Source organism: Spermophilus citellus (assembly GCF_964194105.1).
Source record: "Spermophilus citellus genome assembly, chromosome: 17".
Lineage (NCBI taxonomy): Eukaryota > Metazoa > Chordata > Mammalia > Rodentia > Sciuridae > Spermophilus > Spermophilus citellus.
Window position 1 is genome coordinate 27,440,630 of NC_138199.1, and position 16,770 is coordinate 27,457,399.

Genomic DNA, 16,770 nt, shown 5'->3' on the forward strand with positions numbered 1-16,770 from the left:
TTATAGTCCACATATTTTTAATAAAAATATGGAAATATGCTGGGTGAGGTAGCACAGGCCTGTAATCCCAGTGGCTCAGGAGGCTGAGACAGGAGGACCACAAATTCGAAGCCAGCCTCATCAATTTATCATGGCATGGGCAACTTAGCAAGACCCTGTCTCAAAAAATAAAAAGTAAAAGTCGATGGGGATGTAGCTCAGAGGTTAAGTACCCCTGGTACAATCCCTGGTTTAAAAAAAAAAAAAAAAAAACAGAAAAGAAAAGAAAAAGAAGGAGAAGGAGAAGGAGGAGGAGAGAGAGAGAAATAGATCCCTGGTTTAAAAAAAAAAAAACAGAAAAGAAAAGAAAAAGAAGGAGAAGGAGGAGGAGGAGGAGGAGAGAGAGAGAGAGAAATAGATAGGATGTAGCTCAGTTATAGAACACTTCATGTGGGAGGCCCTGGGTTCAACTGCCAGTACTGCAAACGAAAAGAAAAGAAAAGAAAAGAGAAAGATATGCTTCATACATACAAAACACTAGTATCATAAAACATATTTTTCTATCTTTGCCATAAGTTAAAACCAGATTAATCCACAATGTATGAAATCTTAATAAATAAAACTTTCTATAATGCTTTCAAAAATTAAAAATTATTAAGGCTGGAGGTACACCTCAGTGATAAAGCACATATATGAAGTGCAAAGCCTTGGATTCAATCCCAGCACCTCCACATACACATTAAAATTCTTAAAAATTTCCCAGATTCTTAATTTCACTACTATCGAAAGACAGAAAATTCCTTAACAGCCTCAATTACCCACTCTTGTCAACATAAAGAGCCCCTAAAGCAATTATCAAAATGAGTATGTAGTTTGTCCAGTTGTATTAATTTGCTTTTTTATAGTTAAAAAGTTTGTTGACATGTGATCCTGTTCCCATTGGACAACATAAAACCTCTACAGAGGAACTAAAAACACTTGCCCCTCTCCACGCCCCCATCCCCTTAATTCTGGATGGGTCACAGTACTATAGTATAGAACTTTCCAACCTCTACTCCCACCCTGAGGTTGCTGGGGATCTAACCCACAGCCTAGGACATGCTAGGCAAGTGATGAACTATACACCTCTAGCCCCAGCACATTTCTTTTCACATAACACTGCATTCAATCAAATGCAACAAGTTATTAACACTTCAATCAAATAACAAGTTATTTTTTTAAATATTCTTTTTTTAAAGAGAGAGAGAATTTTTAATATTTATTTTTTAGTTTTCGGCGGATACAACATCTTTGTTTGTTTGTGGTGCTGAGGATCGAACCCGGGCCACACGCATGCCAGGCGAGCACGCTACCGCTTGAGCCACATCCCCAGCCCAAATAACAAGTTATTAACAACTTATCAATACTACTTTTAAAAGCAGTATTAGGCACTTTCTGGCAGTTCCTGCTCAAATGCCTAAGGCCTTATATATGCAGAACAGTCAACAATATAAGATCATGTTATTAAACACCAATTTAAATGATGCAGGCAACAAAGACCAGATTGTCATTATTTTAGAAAATAAATTTTAAAAGATAAGGAATTTATATTAGAAAAGGAAATATATGCAAATATCCAAGTAGTACAATAACTATAATATTTTTACCACGTTCTAGCCATTAAGCTGTGACCTTAATAAAAGAAATTACCAGAATTTTAGTTCTCTCATCCATAAAAGTATCAATCTGGGCTGGGAAGGTGGCTCAAGCGGTAGCGCACTCCCCTGGCATGCATGCGGCCTGGGTTCGATCCTCAGCACCACATACAAAAAAAACATAGATGTTGTGTCCGCCGAACACTAAAAAATAAATATTAAAAAAATTCTCTCTCTCTCTTAAAAAAAGAAGTATCAATCTAACTTAAAAATAATAGAACAAATGATAATGAGGACCAGGTTCTATATTTATGAAGCTTTTGAGAAATATTTTTGATAATGTTAAATGATAATACCTTTCCAGAAGTATCCTTGATAAATGCAGATTAGTCCTAGCTACTTCAACCAAAAGCCACTTTTAAACACAAAACAATAAATCAAAATAATAAGCATATATGATGCATGCATCGATGAGTATAAAGCACAAATATCAATTAAAATCTGTAACTGCCATGCTGAGTATAAAAATTATACACATAGCAGAAGTTAAACTAAGGTTCCATTTAAATGTCGTACCAAACCAGCAACAAAGCTAGAACAATCCAAAAAGCCTTCTCTGCAGTTAACTATTGGGTTACATAATACAGCATCTTTCTTCATGAAATGCAGATTTCTCAACATGCTTAGACTTCAACAACTAAGGTTCACTTTATAGTTAATGATCTTCAGGAGAATAGCAGATTTGCTTTTTTTGCTTCAGTATTCATATTGTATACTCATTAGTTTTATTTTAATAGAGCAACTTTTCCAGTTAAAAAAAGAAAAAATACAGTAACATTTGTAGAAGAAATAACAGTGGCAAAGAATTTCCAATTCAAACATAATTCTCTCTTTCCAAAGTACACAGAAACAGGTTACCTACATAATGAATTATTTTCATAAAAGAGACTTAAAAGCAATTAAAACATCTCAGTCTGTAGAGTATAACTAAATCTTACACCACTTGCCTAGTGGGCCCTGGGTTTTATTCCTAGAACTTAAAAAAAAAAAAAAAAAAAAACTATATTATAATCAGGACCACAAGCAGACATGACCAGATTTAAAATCAATGTGAGCATCAGCTAGGCGCGGTGGCACATGCCTGTAATCCCAGTGGCTTGGGAGACTGAGGTAGGAGGTGCTAAGTAACTCAGTTTCCAATAAAATACAAAACAGGGGTGGGATGTGGCTCAGTGGTCAAAATGCCCCGGAGTTCAACGCCAGTACCCCCTGACCCAAAAAAATAGCAAAAAAAAAAATCAACTTGAGCCTCAAGTTCCTTTGGCAAAAGCATGCATGACTCACTGCTTTAGAGCTCAATGATAAAAATTGGAAAAAGCCTTCTGCCTAATATTTTGCTTTGGATTTGTTTTTTCATACATCTCCATCTTAATGTTGACAACTTCTACATTTTCTGTGGCTTATTTATCAAGACAACAAGTTGTGAATCACATTCACATACAGACATATATGTGTATGTGTGTATATATGTGTGTGTGTGTGTGTGTGCGCGCGCGCACGCCTTAGTATATAACCAAAAGGAAAATACTTATTCCTTTCTTTTTTAAAATATAGACAAAGCAACAAGAATATTCTAAGCCAGAACACCAAAAATTTTGAGATACTGATTTCCTTCCCAGAATATTTCCACTAAATATACACTAAAGAGGTATTTTACCTGGAAAGATATTTTACCTGGAAATATCTATATATTAGAAAATTTAAAGCAGATTCCAAAATCTCCACTAAAAATAAAATTCATCCCAAGCTCATTAAAAGTTTTATATTTATAAGATTGTGAAAATTGTAAAAAATTGATCTCCAAATTAAGCAAAATATTCTGCCACATGTATCAGAACCATACACACACACCAAATTATCTGAAGATTGTGATCACTGAAAAATTGACACCTTGTGCTTTTATAATTACAAATAGTAGAGATGGGGATAGGTTAGACACACAATAGAATGAATAATCATTCCCAACCTACTCATTCCTTACTATATTAACCCTTCCACTTTCTAATCACATTAAAAAGAACAAAAATGTAAAAACATATAAGTTGACAAAACAATTACAAGGCTCATCAAAATCATATTTATCTCATTAATTTGAAATTGTTTTTTAAAAATGTCTACTTATGAATGCTCCATTCAAGATGTTAAAAGTGACCTATCCTCCCTTAGGGTAGTATCTCACAAAAAAGTCCCTTTCAAGGGGTGACACAAGAGAAAAAGATCCATGTAAAGAGCCTATAATGCAAGTTATTTTATCCTTTTCCCTCCCTCATTTTTCATGTTCATTTTTTAAAAATCAAAGACAGATGACTGTTTTAGTGCAAGCTAAAGTAAAAGAAAACATCTGTACTATTCTTATCAGATTTGTTTGTAGAATACCAACTATTTCTTGCCAATTATTTCTATAACTCATTAATTTATACTTATTTGACTAGAACAATAAAAAATTAACAAGAGTATATATGTGTGTATATGTATTTTACATGTATACACTAATAGACAATAAATCTGCTTTAGTGCAGGGATATTGTATTTTCTTCCAATTATTCAATGCCCATATTGCAAAAAATATGGAAAACATGAGATTTTGAGATTTACTATAGAGAAATGCCTTTGTTGAAGCAACAATTAGTATCAACCTTATAAAACATAGAAGAGAAAAATGCTATGAAAGGGCAATCTGGCATTTCACAGCTCCTGTTCCCTTACTCCACCCAGTCTTCTCGGCTCAATGGCTGTTCACAGCATACACAAATATTAGCCCATTTTTTAAAAAAGAGGTGGGAGGAGGTACCAAAATAGAGATTGCTCCATCAAAATCAACATATTCAGAAATATGTTTTTCATGCAAAAAATTGGGTTCCTTTCTCTGATCTCAAAAAATATACTAGCTTAAATTTGTTTTAGGAGGTCCCTTCTTAACAATCCAAACAATGATCATTTATAATAGAATAAATCAGCCCATAAATTACTCTTTTGCTTTAATAAAAACCTCAATTTGCACCTGCCAATTATTTTACAAAACTGTTCTGAAAGACCCTCATTAGAGATTAAAAGATGTCTAATGTCTTAATACCAAACCAAAATATTTTACGTGAAAGCTTTTAACATCTTCAACCTTATATCACTACCCACATACACAAGTAGAAAATATTCCCCATTAAGGGACTGAACCCTGCAGCAATTAAGCTCTGCTGGGGGTGGGGAGAACTAAGCAAATACTACTGTGGCAAAAGGGGAGGGACGACAATATTACTGTATAAGCGGCCCAAGCACTGTCTCCTCCGCCCTAGCCTCAAAAAGAAATTCACACAAAACAATCCACCCCCAACAAAAATAGAATTGCCAAAAATGGCACAAATATTTTGTTTAGCCTTTAAAATGTTATGAGTCTTAAGGACTGTGTGCTCAAAGTAAAGGCTGGAATAACAAGAGTTATCTTTATTTTCTCCTGAGAGCCTCTTAAGGAAAGGGGGGGAGTCCTTGGCATGACATCGCCCATTGAGAACAAGATTACAAATCTGGTCCTTCTCTTCAAAAGCACAATTTCTTAACTAAAGGATTGATATGAACTGGACCCAAACCCCAACCTGAAAGGAAAATTTCCTGCCCTTCTCTCAAGGAGTTTCTTGCTAAGTCACTAAAGAAAGACAAACAAATAAAGCCGGGCACCTTGTTCTCCCCTATCTCAAATACTGAAAATATCCTCCTCTCCAATGTGATGTTTTAGAGAGGAAGAGCCAAAACCTGCCACCACCTCAAAGGCATTTTCTCACCTGGAAGGCTAGAGGGTAAATAGATACAGGCACTGCATTTCCTAAAGCAATGGAGAGATGAGATGAGAGGAAGGGAAATGGCAGAGGCCCTCGAAGCTCAGTGTTAACAACGTCAAAAGGCAACTCCCGTCCGAGGAGCCGGTGGCAGAAAAGAAAACCCTGCCCGATTTGGTGGGTGGATGCTGCAGATTGTTCGAACAGAGGGGCCGGGCCGCAGAGGCTGGACCACTGCATCGGTGTGGGGGAGGGGGGAGACTGGGAGGCGGCGGTCCATCCTCCTCAGGTCAACCCCATCCTAAGGACAGGTGGGGGACGGAACGCCTGGAAGGCCCAGTAGGTGCCCAAGCCTGGGCCCCGAGCCGACAGCCGCGGAGGGGTGGGGACTGTGGAGCTCGCCTCCGCGGCCGGGGAGAGAAGGAGGGCCGAGCCCTTTCCCCAAGATCAGAGAGCAACCTGCTCCCCACGCCCTTCCTACCCAAGAATACTTTTCCTGCTAAGTCACCGCGGAGGAGGGCGATCCCCTGTCTGGGAAGACCGCGGGCGGAGTCGTGGCGGTCCCGGCAGCCCCCGATCCCGGGCCGGGAGGACGCGAACGAGGGCAGCGCCCTCCCCGGCCAGGCCCCCCTTCTCCGTGCCTCTCACTCAACGGCCGTCGCGGCCGCCATTTTGAGAGCGAGGAGAGAAGAAGAAGGAGGCGGCGGCAGGGGGAGGGGAGAATGGGAGGGAGGGGACCGGCGCAGCCACATCCTCAGGCCGCCGGGCCCGGCCCGCAGCCACCCAAGCGCGGTGGAGGAAACAGAGGGGAGGGCACAGACCCTTGCCGCCTTACCGGAGCGCTGCACCGACGCCTCCGCAGGGCCTCTTCCGTCCTTCACTCCCATCCACCGGCGGGGGAGGGGGAGAGGGAGAGGGAAGGGAGGAAGGAGGGAGGGAGGGAAGGAGGGAGGGGGAGGATGGCGCGCTGGGCCCGGTCCCGGGGAGGGGGAGGGGAGGGGAGCGGGCGGGCTCCTCGGCCGTTCCGGGGCTCGAGCCCAAGCCCGGCGCTCGTGGTTTCTCTCGCTCGCGCCCGAGCGTTCCCCTCCTGCTCTTTCTCGCTCCCTAGACCCTCGGGTCGCTGCTAGTTCGCTCGCTCACTCGCTATCTCGGCCGCCGGACTCCGCCGCCGCCCCGCCGCTCCAGCTCCGTCTGTCACAGGAGCTGCCCCAACGCCCTGACGTCACCGCGCCGCCGCCGCCGCCGCGGCCGCCGCCGCCCCAGACCCGCCAGGAAGAGGGAGGGGAGCGGAGGATGGACTGTGGCGCATGCGCCAGACTGGACCAAGCCGGGGAACCGCGCCGCCTCCTTTCTAGCGGCCGGGCGGCGGCCGCGAGTACTGGTTGTTGGTGCGGCGGTTCGGACCGGCGAGTTTGCGCACCAGGCGCAGCTTTTCACGCTTCCCATGCTTCTGTAGCCTTCGGAAAAGGTTCTTTTTTTCCTAGCCCCTCGTCTGACGGTTGTGGCCCCTCACGAATTCGCTCTTCTCACCTCACCGCCCTGCTTCTATCCTCATACTGCGCTTTCCCAGCTTCCCTGACCGACAGCACGGACCGGTTGGCATTTGTGCCTCCTGGGCCCGGGTAGGCTGGAGTATAAGCAGAGCTGGAGCCAGGATGTCGCCCCTTCTGCCTCCAGCCTGCGGGATTATGTCACCAAAAAAAAAATAGGAAGGGAATAGGTATGTAGGCTTGGGAAGTAGAGCTGTTAGGCTAAAAGGCGGTTGGAATGCCTTAATTCTCTTCCTTTGTATTATAGATTTTTAAAAGGATTCACTTTTGGATGTGATTCGGCTATTCTTTTAGTCAGACACACATACATCAGCCGAAGTCTCGAAACTGGCATCCAAAGAAAGATCTGGAACTTTATCCTTAACTAGGGATGTCTGTGTGTTTGCCAAATTATCAGTTGAAATACTGATGACAAGGAAGTCTTGGGGATATGTAGTGAGTTTATTTCACATGGACACGTGATTTTTAAAAAGGCCAGGTTTGACGTTCTGAATAATTTTAATACAGGATTTAATAAGAGAGATTGAATGAAATCACTTTATCATTAATTTGTATTGTTCAAAGAAACTTTTCTTGAAACATAGGTTTACTAATTGTTTATTTGATTTGATTTTTATACTGGGGACTGAACCCAGAGGCACTCTACCACTGAGCTACTAATACTTCCAGTTACTAAGTATAACATTAGAGAAGCATGCCGAGGCAAGTATATAAAGCACGGTTTATTTAAAAAGGGGTAACATAGACTTCTCTCAGGAGGGAGAAGGGGGCCATAGCTGGTATCCTGGTATCCCAAGAAGTGAGGGGGTTCCTTTGTTCCCTTTATCTCTCTCCTTCCTGCTTAAGTGACTAGGCCCAGGTGGGAGCACAGCGTGCATTAACAACTTTTATAACTCCCTGTAGAGAGGGACAATTCCTGGGACAGGATATCTTTGCAACAGGTTGGAGCAGGGGCAGCTTTTCTGGATAAGAGTGGAGGAAGGGCTCTAAAGTCCTTTTATATTTTAATCCCTTTCCAACTTCCCAGACCCAAATTGGCCTCCTTGATCCATCTGACCTGATTTACCTATCTATATTGACTGCTTCTTTTAATTCTGGCTTCACAACTACATCTCCAGTCCATTTTTTTTTTTTAAGTTTTCGGTGGACACAACATCTTTATTTTATTTGTATATGGTACTGAAGATCAAACCCAGCGCCCCACACATGCCAGGCAAGTGTGCTACCACTTGAGCCACATCCCCAGCCCCTCCAGTCCATTTTAATTTTGTTTTGAGACAGAGTCTCACTAAATTGCTGAGGTCAGGGACCTCGAACTTGCAATCTTGCTGCCTCCTCTCCAGTCTCTGGAATTATAGGTGTGCACCACCAAGCCCAGTTTATGTTTATTTATTTGATGTTTTCCCTTTATGTAGGTAAATATTACACTGCATTGGGAAGCCGCACAGTTAACATTTCTGGTGTGAACCCTTATTCTACCACTTGCCAGAAGTGTGATCTTTTTTTTTTTTTTTTTTTAGTTGCGGATGGACACAATACCTTTATTTTATTTGTTTATTTGTATGTGGTTCTGGACTCTAACTCAGTACTTCACACATGCTAGGCAGACGCTCTACCACTGAGTCATAACCTCATCCCCTCAGAAGTGTGATCTTAAGTAAATTATCAGACCCCTTTTTGGCTGCTTTTTCTTTCATTTTTGTGTGCACGTATTGGATAGATATAATGCCTGGCCTAGTGGAGAACACCTATTGTCCCAGCTGCCGGGGACACTGAGGCACCAAGTGTGCTTAAGCCCAGGCTTTTGGGAAACATGGGAGAGACCTTGTCTCTTAAAAAGTAATAACCCAATAAATTACATTTAATAAAAAACTTGTAAGGCTTTTGTGAGAAATAGAAGATGATGCGTATATTATTAGTCTCACCTTAGTGTTGACTCAGGTAACTCATGTAACAATTACTGTTGCTTGGTACCAAAACAAGTCTGCTTTTTTCAGGAAAGTTTGTATTACTAAAAGTGTTCAAAAACAACATGAGCCAATAGTCCACAGAGTTTGGGTTTTTATTTTCATGAAGGTAGTAAACTAAATTAAATGGGTTTTGGAAGGTCTTTTCCAAGTTTTGGGTTTAGGGGTCTCTAGTTGGAAATAAAGACAAGATAAGGCACAGAAGATTGGGCTTCACTTTTATTTTTTAATTTTTTTTAATTGTTGGTTGATCTTTATTTATTTATTTATTTATATGTGGTGCTGAAAATCGAACCCAGTGCCTCACACATGCCAGGATAGTGCACTATTGCTGAGCCACAGCCACACCCCTGGGCTTCACTTTTACTTATATCAGAAAACAGTCAATAAATCAGTCCTGGCACGGTGATACATGCCTGGAACCCCAGCAACTTGGGAGGCTGGGGCAAGTGGATCACAAGTTCAAGGCCAGCCTAAGCAACTTAGGCTGTCTCAACCAAAGAATAGAAGGTACTTGGGATGTAGCTCAGTTGTAGAATACTCCTGGGTTAAATATCCATACCATAAAAGAAAGAAAATAAAAACCCATAGAATCAGTTAAACCTCCCCCGCCTCTCTACCACTGAGTCATATCCCAGCATCTTGGCTCTTTTTTATTTTTTAGTTTGAGACAGGTTCTCGCTACCACACCCAGTCAAACCTTATTCTTAAACCTTGTTCTAAGAATCCAGCCTTGTATTTTTTTAATAAATGCTCTAAAAGTCAACAAAATTGTTTCACAAGACATCAGAGAAGCACATTGATAAACACCAATTTATATACAAATAGGTAGCACTAATCTTTATAAACTTTGAGCTCACACATTCATGTATTTTGAAACCTTTAAAATTTTTAAAACCAGGCTAGGGTTGTAGCTTAGTGATAGAGCACTTGCCTAGCATGTGTGAAGCACTGGGTTTGATTCTAGGCACTACAATGTAAACAAATAAAGTCCATTGACAACCAAAAAAAAATTTTTTTTAAATCTTTAAAACCTTTAGAGATCTTCAAAATTTATTTATTTATTTTATTTTATTTATTTTTTTTTTTAAAAGAGAGAGTGAGAGAGAGAGGGGGGGACAGAGAGAGAGAGAGAATTTTAATTTTTATTTATTTTTTCTTAGTTCTCGGCGGACACAACATCTTTGTTGGTATGTGGTGCTGAGGGTCGAACCCGGGCCGCACGCACGCCAGGCGAGCGCGCTACCGCTTGAGCCACATCCCCAGCCTTCAAAATTTAAAATTATGTATTAAATTGAAGTCAATTTTATTTTTATAGCAGTCCTTCAAAATACAAGAAACCCCATTTGGGGGAAGGTATAAAAACTTTCTAGATTATGATTTTTCTGAACAGAAAACTTTTATATGCTTAACCTAATGTGAAGCAATGTGTTAGGGTTCTGTGCACTTTTTTTTTTTTTTAAGAGAGAGAGAGAGAATTTTTTTTTAAATATTTATTTCTTAGTTTTCGGCGGACACAACATCTTTGTTTGTATGTGGTGCTGAGGATCGAACCCGGGCCGCACGCATGCCAGGCGAGCACTCTACCGCTTGAGCCATGTCCCCAGCCCAGGGTTCTGTGCACTTTCTTTCAGTTAGTTGCTAACACTAGAGATCCATTTTAATGAGCACTTGTCTACTGAAAATAAAGAATTAGGACATCTATGCTATCAATCATAATTCATAAGAACTTATACAGAACTTACTATATCCATCCAAAAAACATTTAATAATAGATATTTTGAATGTTCTTTCTTGAGGAAAAAAAAAAGTATAAACCAGCTGGGTGCAACGGCCCATACCAGTAATCCCAGCTGCTCTGAAGGCTGAGACAGGAGGATCTGGAGTTCAAAGCCAATCTCAGCAATTTAGCAAGGCACTTAGCAACTCAGTAAGACCCTGTCTCTAAAACAATATACAAAAAAAAGGGGGGGGGGCTGGGGATGTGGCTCAAGGGTTAAGCATCCTTGGGTTCAATCATCCCTGGTATCTAAATAAATAAGTAAATAAATAAATTTTAGAAAGGGCCGGGAATGTGGCTCAGTGGTTAAGTGCCCCTGGATTCAGTCCCCAGTTCCAAATAAATAAATAAATAATAAAGTATAAACATCCGTTTTACCTTCCACAATCTAACAATCTCTCGATTTATTTGAATTGCAAATCTTTATTTTTCCAGCAGAAACTTTCAAAATGGAAACATTTGTTTCAATTGCTGCAGTAAAATTAGTGTTACTTTAAACAATTCTGCAAATAAACTGACTGGAAGAAACACTCCAAAAATATTGCTATTAGGGAGAGAACAAAATGTCTCCTGAAAGTATCTCTAGAGCAAAAATCTGTTTACAATGAGTACAAATGTTAAAACATTATTTGAGAATTCAATTGCCCTCTATAGTTTATAGGCAATTGTGCATTGGTGTATGTACAAATTTTATAAAAAGCAATTAGCAAATGGGGAGAAGGAAGCTTTGGGGCATACAAGTTATATGAATTAAAGTCCCTTTTAAAAGAGAAATATGGCCCAACTGGCAAGGATTCACTCTAGGAGTTTTCAGATAATATGTGTACCTGCATTTCCCAAGAGCATGGATATGTCAGTGAGGACAGATCCAACTAGACCAGTCATTCTTCATATTGGCGTCATGACATCTTCATGTGTCATGAACATTGGGAGGCCATAGAAACAAATTAAGGGCTGTTTTAAGAGATTGAAACTTTCAGCCTAGATATAGAAATATTTTAATCTGAATCCTTTTCCTTGAACACCCAGGGGTGTTATAACATTGAGCTACATGCCCAGATTTTTTATTTTTTCATTTTGAGACAAGATCTTTCCAAGTTGCCCAGGCCAGCCTCCAAATTGTGATTCTTTTGCCTCAGCCTCTTGAGTAGCTGCTGAGACTACAGATGTGTGCCATGTTGCCAAGCAGATTCATTCCTTGATAGATGGTTATGATAGCTGTTACAAATGGAAACCCATATGCAGCAAAATGAAATGAAACCTCTATCTCTCACCATGCACAAAACTCAACTTAAAATGGATCAAGAACCTAGGAGTTAGACCAGAGACCCCATGCCTAATAGAAAAAAAAAGTAGGCCCAAATCTTCATCATGTTGGATTAGGCCCTGAGTTGTTTTTTTTTTTTTTTTTTTAATATTTACTTTTTAGTTTTAGTTAGACATAATATCTTTATTTTACATTTATGTGATGCTGAGGATCGAACCCAGTGCCTCATGCATACTACTCGAGCACTCTACCACTGAGCCACAATCCCAGCCCTAGGCCCTGACTTGCTTAACAAGACTGACTCCTAAAGTGCAAGAAATAAAATCAAGAATCAATAAATGGGATGGATTCAAACTAAAAAGTTCTTTCTCAGCAAAAGACACAATCAGGGGTAGGGTTGTGGCTCAGTGGTAGAGCACTTACCTAGCATGTATGAGGCCCTGGGTTCAATTCTCACCACCACATATAAATAAGTAAAATAAAAGTATTGGATCCATTTACAACTAAACAAATAATTAATTAATTAATTAATTAATTAAATTAAAAGAATCAATGAAGTGAAGAAAAAGCCTACATATTGGAAGCAAATTTTTGCCACATGCATGTCAGATAGAGCACTAATCTCCAGGATATATAAAGAACTCAAAAACATCAAAAAATAAAAAAAAATAACTTGGGCTGGAATTGTAGCTCAGTTGTAGAGTGCTCACCTAGCATGCATGAGGTACTGGGTTTGATCCTCAACACCACATAAAAATAAAATAAAAATATTGTGTCCACCTAAAACTAAAAAATAAATATTGAAAAAATAATAACCCAATCAATAAATGGGCTAAAGAGCTAAACAGACACTTCTGAATCAGAAGAAGATATACAATCAATCAACAAATACATGAAAAAATGTTCAACATCTCTAGTAATTAGAGAAATGTAAATAAAAACTATCTAAGATTTCATTTCACACCAGTCAGAATGGCAGTTATCAACATAGAGAATGGTGTGACTCAATTTCATGCACAACCAGAGAAGTGAAAAATTGTGCTCCATTTGTGGACAATGAATTGAAGAGCTTTGTACTATCATTTATATCTGATTAGAACTAAAAAGTAAATTTTTTTAAAAATTTTTTTTAATATTTATTTTTTAGTTTTCGGCGGACACAACATCTTGGTTTGTATGTGGTGCTGAGGATCGAACCTGGGCCGCACGCATGCCAGGCGAGCGTGCTACCGCTTGGGCCACATCCCCAGCCCTAAAAAGTAAATTTTTAAAAATTATCAGTTGAAATTTAAAAACCTTTGGTATTTCAATAATTTATTGCTAATATATGGAAATTATTTATGTGTGTGTGTGGAGAGGTGCTGGGGATTGAACCCAGTGCCTTGTGCATGCAACTGAGCTATATCCCTAGCCCATGGAAGTATTTTTATTTATATTATAGCTATTTTGTGACCTTACTAGTCTAAAAGGGCTTTTTATTTATTTCTTGGGTAGAGTTCTAGAGTTCAGGGTTTTCTTTTTCTTTTCTTTTTATTTTTATTTTTTGTACTGAGGATTAAACTCAGGGGCACTCAACCACTGAGCCACATCCCCAGCCCAATTTTATATTTTATTTAGATACAGGGTTTCACTGAGTTGCTTAGCACCTCGCTTTTGCTGAGGCTGGCTTTGAATTTGTGATGCTCCTATCTCAGCCTCCCAAGATGCTGGAATTAACAGGCTGGGATTACAGGCTTAGCACATGTGCCAGCATGCCCAGCTAGAGTTCAGGGTTTTCTACATGGACAATTATGCCATCTGCAAATACCAACAGTTTTACTTATGATGTTCAATCATTATGCTTTTTCTTTCTTTCTTTTTTTCCTTGCCTTATTACACTAGCTAGGATTTCCAACACAATGTTGAAAAAAAGTAGGAATAGACATTTTTGCTTTGTGTCCAATCTTTGTGGGAAATGGCTCACCATTAAGTAAAATGTAAGTTTGGGCTGGAGATATAGCTCAATTGGTAAAATGCTTGCCTCTTGTGCACAAAGCCCTGGGTTCAATCCCCAGGACCACACACACTCACACACACACACACACACACACACACACACACACAAATGTAAGTTAATTTTAGATGACCTCTATCAAAGAAGTTCCCTTTCCTTTCTAGGTTACTGACTTTTGTATAACTGATAGATAAAATTATACATATTTATGGACTAGCTGTAACATTTTGATGCATATGTACATTGTGTAATGTTCAGATTAGGTTAAACATATTTATCTCTTCAAATATTTGTCATTTCTTTCTTTATTTAGTTTTTTTTTTTTTTTAGTTGGACACAATATTTTTATTTTTATGTGGTGCTGGGGATCGAACCCAGAGCCTTGCACATGCAAGGAGGGCACTCTACCACTGAGCTACAGTCCCAGCCCATGTCATTTCTTTTTTAAAAAATTTTTATCTTTTAGTTATAGTTAGGCACAATATCTTTATTTTATTTTTATGTGGTGCTGAGGTTCGAATCCAGTGCCTCATGCATGCTAGGCAAGCGCTCTCCCTCTGAGCCATAACCCTAGCCCTTTCTTTATGGTGAAAAAAATAAGCTTTAAAAAAAATAAATACAGTTTCTGGGTGCGGTGGCACATCCCAAGCCACTCTAGAGACTGAGGCAGGAAGATTCCAAGTTCAAAGCCTGCTTGGTCAATTTTGAGACCTTGTCTCAAAATGAAAAATGAGAGGCTAGTACTTCAATTCTCAGCACCACATAAAAATAAATAAATAAAGATATTGTGTCCAACTACAACTAAAAAATAAATATTAAAAAAGTTCAATCCCCAGTAAAAAAAAAAAAGAAAGAAAAGATATAAAGTACATTACTGTTGAAAATCATAAATGACTTTGAATCTTGCCCAAAACATTTTTCATCTATTCAGTTAATATCAAGGATTTTTGTCCTTTATTCTGTTAATGAGGTGAATTACAATGATTAGTTTTTTAATGTTAAACCAAATTTGCATTATATAATCTCCACTTGGTACTTAATCCTTTCTCTTTTGTTTTAACATTTTTCCTTATGCATATATCTTATTAAAAATTAATTATTTAAAAATATTTAATGTATAAATCTGTGAATGAACAGGGCCCTTTCTGGGTAGTTAGCATATTAAACAATTGGACAAATGCACATATTTTTTAATATCAAAAGGGAGCTGGGCAAAGTGTTTCAAGCCTATAATCTTAGCAATTTGAAAGACTAAGGAAGGAAGATTGAAAGTTCAAGGCCAGACTCAGCATCCAGTAAGACCTTTAGCAACTTAGTGATAGCCTGTCTCAAAATAAAAAATAAACAAAAGTTTAAATTTTAAAAATATCAAAAGGGGGGACTGGGATTGGGGCTCAGTGGTAGAGCACTCGCCTAGTACTGGGGTGACCCGGGTTCGATCCTCAGCACCACATAAAAATAAAGGCATTGTGTTGGGTCTATATATACCTAAAAAATAAATATATATATATATATATATCAAAAGGGTACTGGCACTGTAGTTCAGTGGTAGAATGTGTGATTAGCATGCATGAAGTCCTGGTTTCAATCTCTAGCATCCAAAATAAAAAAGGGGAAATAACCCAAATATTCATTAAAGAAGTTAATAGATTAATTTATATCCTGACAATGGAATGTCAGTCAGCCATTAAAACTTATAACTTAGGCTGGTGTGGTGGCTCGTGCCTATAATTCCAGTAACTCGGGAGGCTGAGGCAGAAGGATTACAAGTTCAAGACCAGCCGCAGCAATTTAGCAAGACCCTGCCTCAAAAATAAATAATAAATAGGGCTTGGGATATAGCTCAGCGATAAAACATCCAGCACCAAAACAAAACAAAAATTTATAACAGGTCCACATATAAGTATAGAAATATGTATAAGATAGCTTATTAAAATTGAAAAGGAGGTAACAATATTGTATGATTTGGAGTGGGGTGTAGAAAGTCACCCGCCTCCCAATCATATGTGTAGAGTTGCCCTATACATTTACATAAAGTGTATACATGTATCTATGAAGAAGCTCAGAAGAATGAGCTACATCATTTTTGATATGGAAAAGTCTTCAAGATAGAATTAAGTGAAAAAAAATTAAGTTGTAGAACAACATAGTATATTCCCAATTATGGCAAAAGAAAAAAAAAACATACATGTGATTTTCTGTATCTGGGTTCTTTGGGGGTAAATAACAAATGTAAATGACTAAGAAAGCAAAAAAAAAAAAAAAAAACAGGGCTGGAAATGTAGCTGGATGGTATAGTCTTTGCATAGTACATGTGAGGTCCTGGGTAACTTGATCTCCATCACTCAAAAAAGGAAGAGATGGAGGGAAAAGAAGGGAAGAGAGAGAAAGAAACAAGAAAGGAAGGAAAGAAGGTGGGAAGGAAGAAAAAACAAAGAATGAATTTAAAAAGTGATCAGGAAAATATGTGGAATAGGGTCTTAGAAAGAACAGGTATCATGCAGCCCTGAGAAACTGAAAAGAAGCAACAAATGGTAGGTAATGTCTTCCTGCTACTCTGTTTTAAGAAATATGCTCCAGCAGGTCTTTGAATTTTTCAGCTCAATATTCAAATTACAAGGAGAGAGATTTTGATTGACTTAACTTAGGTCATATATGTACTCAACTTTTGACTGACAACCTGAGGGATACTATCTCTAATATGGATGGTAAAGATTGGGAGTTATTTGTGCAAGCAAAAACCAAGAGGTTACGTTCTTGGCATATAAATACA

General features: G+C 39.0%; 1 protein-coding gene and 1 long non-coding RNA gene across 2 annotated transcripts in view; one reads left to right on the plus strand and one right to left on the minus strand.

Annotated features, from left to right (window-relative positions):
• Nucleotides 1–6,673, minus strand: part of PAFAH1B1 (platelet activating factor acetylhydrolase 1b regulatory subunit 1) — a 73,554-nt gene extending 66,881 nt beyond the window's left edge. Inside the window, exon 1 of the mRNA XM_081270262.1 lies at nucleotides 6,276–6,673. The gene's annotated coding sequence lies outside the window, so the exon portion shown is untranslated. The remainder of the gene's footprint in view (nucleotides 1–6,275) is intronic.
• LOC308635679 overlaps nucleotides 5,496–16,770 on the plus strand; it is a 36,225-nt gene continuing 24,950 nt past the window's right edge. Inside the window, exon 1 of the long non-coding RNA XR_014019232.1 lies at nucleotides 5,496–5,779. This is a non-coding gene — a long non-coding RNA (uncharacterized lncRNA). The remainder of the gene's footprint in view (nucleotides 5,780–16,770) is intronic.